At 52.0% G+C, this 11,162-nt stretch overlaps 1 protein-coding gene across 3 annotated transcripts in view; it reads right to left on the bottom strand.

Moving 5' to 3' along the window:
• Positions 1-9,578, bottom strand: part of Nckap5l (NCK associated protein 5 like) — a 38,056-nt gene extending 28,478 nt beyond the window's left edge. For 2 of the 3 annotated variants that reach the window (XM_005353916.2, XM_026782605.1), the window contains exon 1: positions 9,484-9,578. The gene's annotated coding sequence lies outside the window, so the exon portion shown is untranslated. Of the gene's footprint in view, positions 1-7,665; positions 7,961-9,483 lie in introns of those variants that run through there. The other variant, XM_026782604.1, reaches the window with a different exon arrangement.
• Between the last annotated feature and the right edge of the window lie 1,584 nt (positions 9,579-11,162).

Below are 11,162 nucleotides of genomic sequence, written 5' to 3'. Positions count from 1 at the left end.
TGGTCTCGAACTCACAGAGATCCGCCTGCCTCTGCCTCCCGAGTGCTGGGATTAAAGGCGTGCGCCAAAACCGCCCGGCTCAAAAATGGTGTCTTACACCCCAAATGTACATATCTTTGATGGTTGACTTTTGTTCCCCTGTGCCGCAGAAGTGCACACATGAGAAAGGAGGCAGGAAACTGAGTGTGTGTGCAAACAGACGACTCGGTGCAGATGGAACTGACGGCGCCCAAAGTATTTTTCATGTTCTGATCTAGGGAACACTGACTCTTCTCTCATTCCTGGGTGGGAGCCAGTATGTTTTTAAGATACTGGACATGGGATGGGGGACCACAGGAGTGTTTGCCACCACTCACACATGAAGATCTGGGTTCGCATCACCAATACATTCATACAAACCAGGCATGGCCACATCATGGCCACCTCTACCTGTGACCCCAGCACTGGAAGAGTAGGGATGTGTGGATCCCAGGAGCCCCGTGGCAAGCCAGACTAGCCAACACCAGTGTGCGTCAGGTTTAATGTCAGAGAACACATGTCAGGGGAAGAAGACAGACAGCGACAGACAGAAGGCCTAGGAATATGCACCAGCACACACAACAAAGCGGGGGTGCTGGGTGTAACCAGACACATGCTGGGGCTTTCAGGAAGGCCAGAGGCAGAGGCCTCTGGAGGTGGCAGCAAACAATGACCCTTAGGTGACAGTGCTGGATGGCTGCTCAGCTGATTCAGGTTCCCCTATGGTCCCAGGAAAGCTGGTCAGAGAACCTTCCAGCTCCCCACACTTGACTCCAGGGTCCACTCCTCTGAGCTCTGTACCCAGGTCTCTTTGTAACAGGAACAAACTCTGACCAGCCTTCTGCACCCAGTAGCACCAGTGGGCCAAGCCCAGATGTCCCTTCCTAAGCTGGCAGCTCAGACCTGGAGGGGACTGTAAATCACTTCACCGACAGTTGCTCCAACATCTGCCTACAAATGGAAGTGACCTGAGAAGAGACTGAGAAAGGCCATCAACACCTCTGGGCCTGGATTTTACTCTCTGTAAAATGGGAGTGAGCCCTCTTCTACATCTCTCCCAGCTGGGAACAGAAGGTTGGTATCATGGAAAGGGCTGTGGATGGGCGGATCCTCCGGACCACGAAGGATGGATGGTGCTGTGTTTTGTGTGCCACTCATGGTACCTTTGGGAACTAGCAGCTGCTTTGAAGGCTTTCCAGGAAAGCGTTGGGGGAGGAGAGGAAGGGATGGCAGAGCCAAGAGTGCTGGCAGCCTTCTGGGGAGGGGGTGCAGGAAGTGAGGTGCTGTCTACAGAGGAAATGAGAAGCAAACACCCCCGAACTTCCCTTAAGCCGCAGGGAGGGAAAGCAGGCTTCAACTTCAGCAGAACTGTGAGCCCAGAGCTGGGGAAACCGAAGGTGCAGCCCAGGGTCGGGAAGAAAGGAAAGGGGAGTCTCTGCCTCGGACACAGAGGAAGTCAGGGGCCGAGGACGTCCCCACACTTGGGAAGTGGAGAGAACAGAATCACTGAGCCAGGCTGGGAAAGCCAGCTCACGCGGTGCAGGTCTGCGGCCTTGGCCAGACGCCTGCTTCCAGCAGTGCCCAGCCACACAGCTCGGCACGTGCCTCCGCTCACATGAATACATACCAAGCTGGGGCAGGTCTTGCGAGTGCTTACTCTTCTAGTATGTGCCTTTTCTTTGGAGTTGACACAGATTTGTAATGATTTATGGGGTACAGTGTCCCAACGCAATCCATGTACACAGTGTGGCAATCACATCAGGGCTGCACGTGGCTTTTCTTTGCAGCCCACCTCACAGCTGCATTTACAAGTGTTCAGTGGCTGATGAGTGTGGACTTCCTTGCTAGGAAGCTCTAAACTATCTGCTGGCTTTACGAGTGGCCTTGCATAGCTTAAAACCTCCTCAGCAGCTGGACTGGACGGGAATCCTGGCATCTGAGTGAAGATCAGCATTTGGCCAATAAACTCTGACCATCATTTGCAGTCCCAGTGAGGGAACCAGAGGAGGGGCCATGGCTGCAATGTCTGTAAACAACTCCCCATGAAATCCTCAGTTTCAGGGTGAGAGTATATGGAGTCGGGGTCACTGAGAGGTGTGGCTAGGGGTGGTGTCCTTTAGGACGAAATTAGTGCCCTTATAAAAGAGGCCATGAACTCTTTTGCAGTGGTGGCTCATGCCTGCAATCTCAATACTCAGAGGGCTGAGAAAGATTACCAAAGTTCAGCGTCAAGGTCATCTTGGAATACAGTGAGATCCGTTTTGAACAAGAACAAAAACAAAACAAAGAGGCCTTAATTACAGCCTGGCTCCTCAGGCCTCTTTCATCTTCCAATGTCTAACTCCTAGAGAAACCTCTATGCTTTCCAGCACAAGAGAACACAATGGGAAGGCTTTATCGTCGAACCTGAAATCCATCCTTTGCAAGATACTGAATATTTGCACAAGCTTGATCTTGTACTCCTCGCCTCTAAAGTTGTCAGAATGAAATGTGTGTTGCTTGTAATATCTGAAGTTCATGTGACTTTGCTATAGCAGCCTGTAGCCAGAGGCCTGGGGAACCCCTCCAACACTCAGGGGTTGCTAACCAGTAAGAGAACAGACGCACAGCGTAGGTGAAAGAGGGGCAAAGAGAATACACACTTGTGTGTGTTTGCTTTTGCATAAAGAAACTCAGCAGGGGCAAGCATCATGACACACGCCTGTACCACTAGCACTTGGAAAGCTGAAGCAGAACGGTCCTGTTGCCAGGTCAGGCTAGGCTGGCTATACCGTGAGGTCAGCGAGAGACTCAGCTCAGTGGCAGGGGATTTGCCAAGCACAAGCCAGGTGCTAGGTTTGATCCCCAGCAAAAACAAAACAACTGGATGATTAAGTGAGAGACTAGTAAGATGTTATCTATGAGAAGGGGGTGAGGATGAGTAGTTCTCATTGCATGCCTTTTAAAAAAACTACTGATTTTTCAACTTTGTAAAAAAAAAAAATCAAGTGAAAAATAAAACTCTAGGCTGTATGTGTGGTGGTGGCGCACCCCTTTAATCCCAGCACTGAGGAGGCAGATGCAGGCAAATCTGTGAGTTCAAAGCCAGCCTGGTCTACAGAACTAGTTCCAGGACAGCCAGGGATACACAGAGAAATCCTGTTCCAAAACAAAAACAAAAAAACCCAACCAATCAACCAAAAAACAACCAAACAAAATTCTAAGCTTCAAATGTAGCATACCCCTCTCATTCTATGACCCCAGTACACGGCTACTTAATACCAGCTCTAAAATACATTTTTTTTTGGAGACAGGGTCTCACTATGTAGCCCCATTATGTAGGCCAAGCTAGCTTCAGACTCACGGGGTGTTAGAAGTAAAGGCATGGCCACCATTCCTAGCTAAAATAGCTTCGGAGATGTTATAAGGAGTCTAAGGTTGGGTACACGTCTTTAATCTCAGCATTTGGGAGGCAGAGGCAGACAGATCTCTTGAACTCAAGGCCAGCATCACCTTGAAGAGTTATAGGACAGTCAGGGCTACGTAGAGGGACCCTGTCTCAAGGAGTCAGCGGATGCTGAAGGGGAGAATAACCCTTGCCTGGGACATGTCCTTAAAGCCCTGGGTCCAGTCACCAGCACCCCAGAAATAAAACATATACAAGTGGAGAGCGGCTCACACTCGTACTCCACTACTTGGAAGGCTGAAGAAAGACTACAAATTTGAAGTCATTCCGGGTAACATAGTGAGTTCCAGAAGGTCAGCCTCAGCCACAAAGTGAGCCTCTGTTTAAAAAAATAAAATAAAAACCAATTTTAACAAAACAAACTGCTTGACCAAGTGTCCTTTTGAGACAGAGTCTTGCTAGCATCCCAGGCCCGTACCATCGTCCTAAAGCTTCTCCCAGCTGTGCCCATCTATAGTCCTGCACGAAGAAGCAGAGGAAACATTCCAGGAGCAGGTGAGGCAGCATGGCCAGATGTGTGTGGTGTGTGTGTGGACCATGGGTACCAAAGCCTTGGCTACCTTCTTCCCCAGGGTAAGAGGAGGTTTCTGTGTCCCTGGTCTATGGCAGCCACTTCTACGAGAGAGAGAGAGAGAGAGAGAGAGAGAGAGAGAGAGAGAGAGAGAGAGAGCGCGAGCGCTGAGTGCCATCTAGACCGGCAGTTCTCAGCGGGGGGCCCAGACCCCTGTGAGGGGAAGGGTCAAATGACCCTTTCACAGGGGTTGTATATCACATATTTACATTACAATTCATTACTGTAGCAAAATTATAATTATGAAGCAGCAACAAAAATAATTTTGTGGTTGGGGTCATCACAACATGAGGAACTGTATTAAAGGGTCACAGCGTTAATAAAGTTGAGAACCACTGATCTTGACCCTTAGGAAGGAGCAAAGTCTAGCCAGATAGCAGAAGCAGATGACCCTCCAGTCTATACAGAACTTGGGGGCCAAGAGGTAGGAGGTTGGTCCAGGGGAGACTTTTGAGTCAGGTGGGAATAAGAAGGGCAAAGGACTTCTGGAAATGTCCAGAGCTGCTGTGGGCAGTTTCTAGGGGAAATGTATCAAGAGATCCCTGCACAAAAGGACCAATTACAGCCCCTGTATCAATCCAGCTGGTGTAAAGTGAATCAGTCTTTGGAAACTTTGTCCCTGAGGACCCCAGAGTTCCAGGGTCTATCACAGCTTCCCCCTGGGGGTCAGAAGCAGATTTAGGCTGAGATGGAAGAAATGCAGCCAGCAGCACCTACTGTTCAGGCCCTGCAGGCAACAACACAAACAGCAGCGTGGACCAACCCTCCTTTTAAGGGAGCTGTTTAAAAACCGACAAACAAACAAACAAAAGCAGTGTTTGAGATGGAACCCAGGGCTTCTCAAGCCCTTTACTACAGGGTTATACCCCTGACCCTGCAATTTTTGTTTTTTAAATAAAAAGCTCCCAGAGCTCAGGGACCAGCACAAGGTTCAGGATGCTGTGCCTAACTGGGTTCTGCCAAGCACCTACTGGGTTTTAGAAATCAGTAATAACAGCAATGATAATTCACCTTAATAACAGCCTGCCCCCCTCAGACCTCTTTCATCTGCGTAACTCCCAGAGCTGAGAAAAACGGTAATTACGGAGCAGGGCCACACCCCAATGATGATGTGTTATTAATTTAGGAGTTCTGCTGGGAAACTGAGGCCCGGGAGAAGGATCTTGCTCCAGTGGAGCCGAGCTGCTGGGCAGTTGGGAATTGGAGGTCCCGGCTGCACTCCTGCAGTTTTGGGAGATGTTCTAGCGAAGTGCATTCACTCCACATGTGGATGGCGAAGACGGTGCAGACAGACCGGATATGTGTTCAGGACAGGGTGGGCAGCCCTGGCAGGGAATTAGGGACTTTGTCTTTGAATCCCTGCTCTACTCTCCTGGAGTACAGGGAAGCAGGCAATGGTTGCTTGAGCCATCCCTAGACAAGGGGTCACAGGATAAGAGAGGGCTGGACTCCCATAATTGCACATCACAAACACAGTACAAGAAGAGGTAATGAAGTGTCAGGGGGTAGGGCAACTGGCAGCTGGGTGTGGGAACCTAAGCAAGAGCAAGTCAAGAAGTGAGGAGTCTAGTTCAGAAGCTGGCATCCGTAAGGCCCTGGGTTCAATCCTTAGCACAGGAAAAAAAATGTCACTGAAAAACCCAAGCTTCTCGTTGTAGCACCCACCCACCTTTGGGATGGTCTTCTTCTCACAGCAAGTGGGACGTTGCAGAGGGTGCCCCTGTCAGCCTGACACTCAAGGGGGTGGGTGGAAACCCACAGCAGAGCTTTCCAACTTGTATCCAAAGAGGGAAGCAGCAAAAAGTCACACTAAGATAGCAGATAAGATTCCACAGCTATGCTGGGCGGTGGTGGCGCACGCCTTTAATCCCAGCACTCGGGAGGCAGAGCCAGGAGGATCTCTGTGAGTTCTAGACCAGCCTGGTCTACAAGAAAAAAAAAGATTCCACAGCTATGCTCATAGCCTGCTGTGAGCCTAGCACCGTGCTGATGCTGGAAACAAAAGCAACTCATGGGGAACCAGAACCATGGCAGGAAGCCATCCACGATCTTGTCTTCTGCTGCTCCAGTGTTTCTCCAATCAGTCAGAAAGCTGCCCAAAGCACTCGAGGAAACCTAGGCTAACACTCTAAATTGTTGAGTTCAAGAACTGGCTTTCTTTGATTTAAGCATGAATGAGAGACTATGGCAGAGAACCATGTAAACCAGAGGCCTGAGGTTTGAATCCCACCTCGGGCACTCATTGCCCCATGAATCACTTCCTCTCTGCCAGTCTCCCCGTTTGGAGTGGGGGTGTTGGTCATGGTAGTCCAGGCTGGCCTTGAACTCACAGAGTTCCACCTGCCTCTGCCTCCCGAGTGCTGGGATTAAAGGTCATGGGCCACCATACCCAGCTCTGTTTCCCCATTTTGAACTTGAAGGTGGGCCTCAGATTAGATTTTTCTCTTGGATTCCTTCCAGCCTGTGGAGGCTCGACATTGTTTTGATGTGGTGGCAGATCTCAGGTTGATTTACATAAATTTGCATGTTCAATCAAAAAACTCCAAACTCCAAGTATAGAAAATCCAATCGCTCTATTAGCGCAGCCAGACAGGCTGGAGGGGCTGCCAGGTTCAGGAGAGCGTTGTCAAAGCAGAGAGTGATAGGGGTTTGGGGGAGGGGCTGAGGGAAGCAGGAGTGAAAAAGGGCACCTGTTCTGAGAGAGAGGACAGAGAGAGAGAGAGAGAGAGAGAGAGAGAGAGAGAGAGAGAGAGAGAAAGGGGGAGGGAGGAGAGGTTGGGCAGTGCCAGCGAGCACCCTGGTGACTCAGGTCTGCACACCAGGGCCCCTCACCCCTCACTCAGGCTGTTGCTGTTGTCCTTTCCCCTCCACAGGGCCCCGGGCTGACCCGCCTCACAGCCATTCCGCCATTCCTCAAGATGGGATTGCCGCTTCTGCCTAGCAACAGCTGCATCCTTCAGTCTGATAGGAACTCCACCAGTGACAGCTTCTGGGAAAGTGACCTCCCTGGGAGTTCCCATTACCCACTTCAAGGGCTTCTGCAACCTACAAGCCTTCAGTAGAAGCTCACTCACCTAGGGTAGCGGGGCCGAGGCTAGAGGGCTCCCCAGGCCCAGGGCAGGGGACATAGTACACACAATGCAGGAGACTGTGCCTCACAACCCAGGGCCTCTTTAAGCACCACAATCTCCAACAATATTCCCCATCACCTGGGAGACCAAGGATGAAAATAAACAAGAACATGAAGCCTCGTGGCTCATGGGCTGGAAAGCGAGTCCTAACATGGAGTCCCAGCGTCCTGAGAGAGCCTACCTCAAAGAGGTAAGGGGGCTGGGAAAAACAGGGCTGTGGCTGCGTCTCCTTGCTGCCTGGGAGCTGGGCTGAGCACAGAGGAGCAGTGGGTAGAGCCAGCAGGTAGGATGGGCAGCAGCAGTGGGGCCCTCCTTGCCCTCTTCCCACAAGAGGGTGGATGAATGTGCTGGGCTCCCTGGCTCAGATCCTAAGACAAGTCCCAACAGCTGAGATGCAAACTGTCTCCTGGGAATCTGCCTACCCCGCTGGCCCTTGGCTGCCTCCTCCTCTCCCTCAACCCCTCCCCAAAGATCCAACCCAAAGCCTGGCCCTGTCTCACCTTGATGGGTGGGCCGAACCTGAGCCAGCAGGAGTTCATATCCCAAGGCGGCAGGGTAAGCAGAAAAGCACTATTTACAGGCAGAACAGGGTCTGTTCTCTCAATCCTAAAGTCCAGTCCTGACACACTGTGGCCAAGCATTTTAGCTCTCTTAATGGAGTCACCCTGATGGAGGGCCTCTCTCCCCTCTCCAGGGATTTTTAGATCTTTCTGGTCCTACTGCTGAGTTCCAAAGCTGAAGGAAACTGAGCCCCAGAGAAGCAAACTATCTTGCTCAAGGTCAGAGCAGCCTGGAAGCGCAGGGCCAAAGCTCCCGACTCCAGCCATCTTGACAGCAACCCAGTGCCCACACACAAACCTTCTCTCCCTTCTTCTTTGCAGCCTGGGCCAGCAGCTCCCTGTCTAAGGCTGGAGCTGGTGGAAGACACTATAAAGTCAAAGACACCTTAGGTACAGACCACAGGTGCTGGAAGCAAAACCAAACAATCTCTGTGAGGATCCCTCTCTTGACAAAAAACGCTCCTGGTTTCTCTGGAGCAAGAAACCCCATTCATCTCACACTGGGGCTTGGGGTTCAAAATCTGAGAGCCAGGCTCTCAGGTCAGAACTGGGGGGAGTTGTCTGTAAGATGAAAGAGGGTCTACAACAAAGCAATTGTGCAATGCTCACTTCCCTTCAAAGGACTGGGCACACAATGGTTAGACAGATTCTTTCTCCATGGTTCCTCAAACCAGTTCTGGTCCCAGGCCTCTGTCTCCAACCACTTCCTCTGGCTGACAATTGTGTAGAAGCAGACATGCTGGAGAAGGGAAGAGCGGGTTTGTGGACAGGGGAATAAGAGATTGCCTTTAAAGCTAAAGAAGCCCTCAAGCCTAAGACCACTGGCTCCTGAGGAGGATCTTAAAAAAGCAACTGTTGGGCAGACTGGGTGGCTGAGCCCTTTGGAAAGCCAGACCTATGGGGAGGTGAAGGCCTTCTGCGCCCTTGGGACAGCGCCAAGGCTAGGGAGACAAGAGGGGCTTCCGCCCTGGATGTAAAGAGCAAGTTGGGGTCCCAAGAGCCGCTTTCCCGGGCCTGCTAAACCAAGGAAATATCAGGCACTGACAAATTCTCCGCATTATTTTAGCACCCCAGTCAAAACCCTGAAAGCCTTTTCTGTTGGGGCTGCCTTGTCTCTACTCCAGCCCAGCCATTCTCCTCCATCAGCCTCTCTATTCAGCAGGCAGATTGTCGGGTTCCCTCCATCCCATAACCCCTCAGAGCTTCAGTAGGGTTGTTCCCAAGAAGACCCGGTCACTCCGCCTTTCCCCGCCTCCCCCACGCCCTACAGCCCCGGGCCACGGGGACTGGAAGGAGTACGAAGGGGTGCCCCAGGCTCTAGCCTGCGCCTGCGCTTCGGGGGGAGACCCCCCTCCCTCTGCAACCCAGCACCGCTAAACAGTACAGGGACCGCGGGATGCCGGCCGGGTGGGATGCGCAGTGGGGGCAAGGTCAGTGCTTTCAAAGAGGGAGGGAGACCCGCCACCGGAACATCCCCCACTCCCGAAAGTTTCCCTTCCGGGGCCACCGAGTGTGCGCGAGGATGGCGCTAGGGGCGGGAGGGGGTAGGGTGGGGGTGGAAAAAGTCACAACGGGACCCCTCCTGGGAGAGTGCGGCGGGAGGGACTGGCAGGCGACGAGGTGTGGGCCGGAAGCCTCGCTGGCCCTTCAAGCCTAAACTGCCACGAGAGCCTTTCACTCCCCATTCCGCGGCCCCCGCCCAGGGCGTACGGCCCCCCACCTCACAGCCCGTTAAATGCCAAACAGGCCTGAACTCACCGAGATCAGGTGCTGAGCTGGGCAGACCTGGTCCGCGGGGTCCATGGCCGCATCTCGGGTGGGGGGGGGCAGAGAAAGGGGGGTACCGGAGCCGCCTCTTGATGTCAAGGCTTTAAAGGGGCCAACGAGCCCCGCCCCTCGCCTAAGCCCCGCCTCCCTCCTCCCGCGCAGCCAATCCAAGCTCAGCCTGGATGCGCGCCCCTCCCAGCTCTGTCCAGATGTTCCCAGGACGAGAGCTAAGTCTGCCCGGCCGGCGCGCGCCGCTTCCGCCCGCCCGCGCGGGTGGGAAGGGCCTCCCCTCCCCCTCTGCGGAGAAACAGTCCTCGCCGGGCTGAAGCTGACCTGCCAAACCTTCCCAGGGCCGGGGTTGGGGATGACAGGCTTGGCCGAGTGGGGCTGAAAAGGGGGATTTAGAACAGAGAGAACTAAGTAGGTTCCCGCGGGCCCACGGGCATGCGCATCTGCTTCTGTGGGTCTGGGCGTGCACGTGTATGTGGTTGAGAGCGTGTTTGTAATTTGCCTTCCTGCTTACGTGTTGGGTGTAAATCTCTGGGAAGAATCCTGAGTGTCTCCTTGGCCTTAAATGCTCCCGTCGCTCCCTTCTCTAGGTCAGGGTCTTCCTAGATACCCAGAAACTGGGTGAGGAACAGTCAGCATTTGTAGAAAGCAGTGCAGGTTTAAGACACAAGGCAGACCTGGGTATGATTGCTCATGCTTTTTAATCCTCACACTCGCGAAGCAGAGGCGGGCAGATCTCTAGTACAGAAAAGGATAGAGCCTTGATTTTTAGCCACTTCCTACCGGGGAAGAGGGAAGTGCAGTTCAAACTGTTGGAGTAGCTAATTAACTCACTCAGGCCTTTGCATCCTAAGAGCTCAGTACCATTCCCACTGGTCTATTTGTTACGTTGTTGAGACAGGGTCTCTATATAACCCTAGCTAATCAAGAACCCATAATACAGGCCAGGCTGACTCCAAACTTCCCGTGATCCTATAGCTTCTGCCACCATTTTGGTCCTGAACAGCTTTCTTTTTATTCTGTGAATAATTTATAGCCTTTACAACCTGCCCTGTACTGACTGGCCTGGATGTGCAGGTTCTGAACTATATCGCACATTGGACACAATGTATATTTTACTAAAATTGCTTCTGTTGTAGGTGTACAGGATTAGCCTTAAAGTGGAATGAGTCCAGTAAAGGAACATAAACCATAAGGGAACATAAGGTGGTCTGATTGGTTGGGATTAATCTAAGAGTTCCTCTCTGAAGAAGGCCTCTTACTTAAAGTGGGATTCTGAAGACAGAGACCTGGAGCAAGGTCTAGACGGGACAAGAGAGAGGTAAAAAGCTATTACCGGCCTGGGATAGCAAGTGAATGGGTAGGGAGTGGGGAAAGTTAATGCAAGAAGTTTTGTATAGAAAACAGAATGAACCTATGGATAAAGGAGTTGTTTTGGACTTAAAAACAGAAAGAAACAAACAAACAAGGGTCTCACTGTGTAACCTAGGCTGACTTCAAGCACTCTGTCTCCTGGGTATTAGGACTGCAGGTGTGCCACCATGCCACCATGCCCAGAGGTTTACACACATCAGGCAAGCACTCTATCATGGAGGCAAATTCATGGCCTCCCATTCCCTTTTCGTCATATTTCTTGATGCTCAATTATGGCATTTTTGAAA

This window comes from Microtus ochrogaster, chromosome 15, assembly GCF_000317375.1.
Source record: "Microtus ochrogaster isolate Prairie Vole_2 chromosome 15, MicOch1.0, whole genome shotgun sequence".
NCBI lineage: Eukaryota > Metazoa > Chordata > Mammalia > Rodentia > Cricetidae > Microtus > Microtus ochrogaster.
The sequence above is the reverse complement of the archived record's forward strand: the minus strand, read 5'-3'. Positions and strand labels throughout refer to the sequence as shown.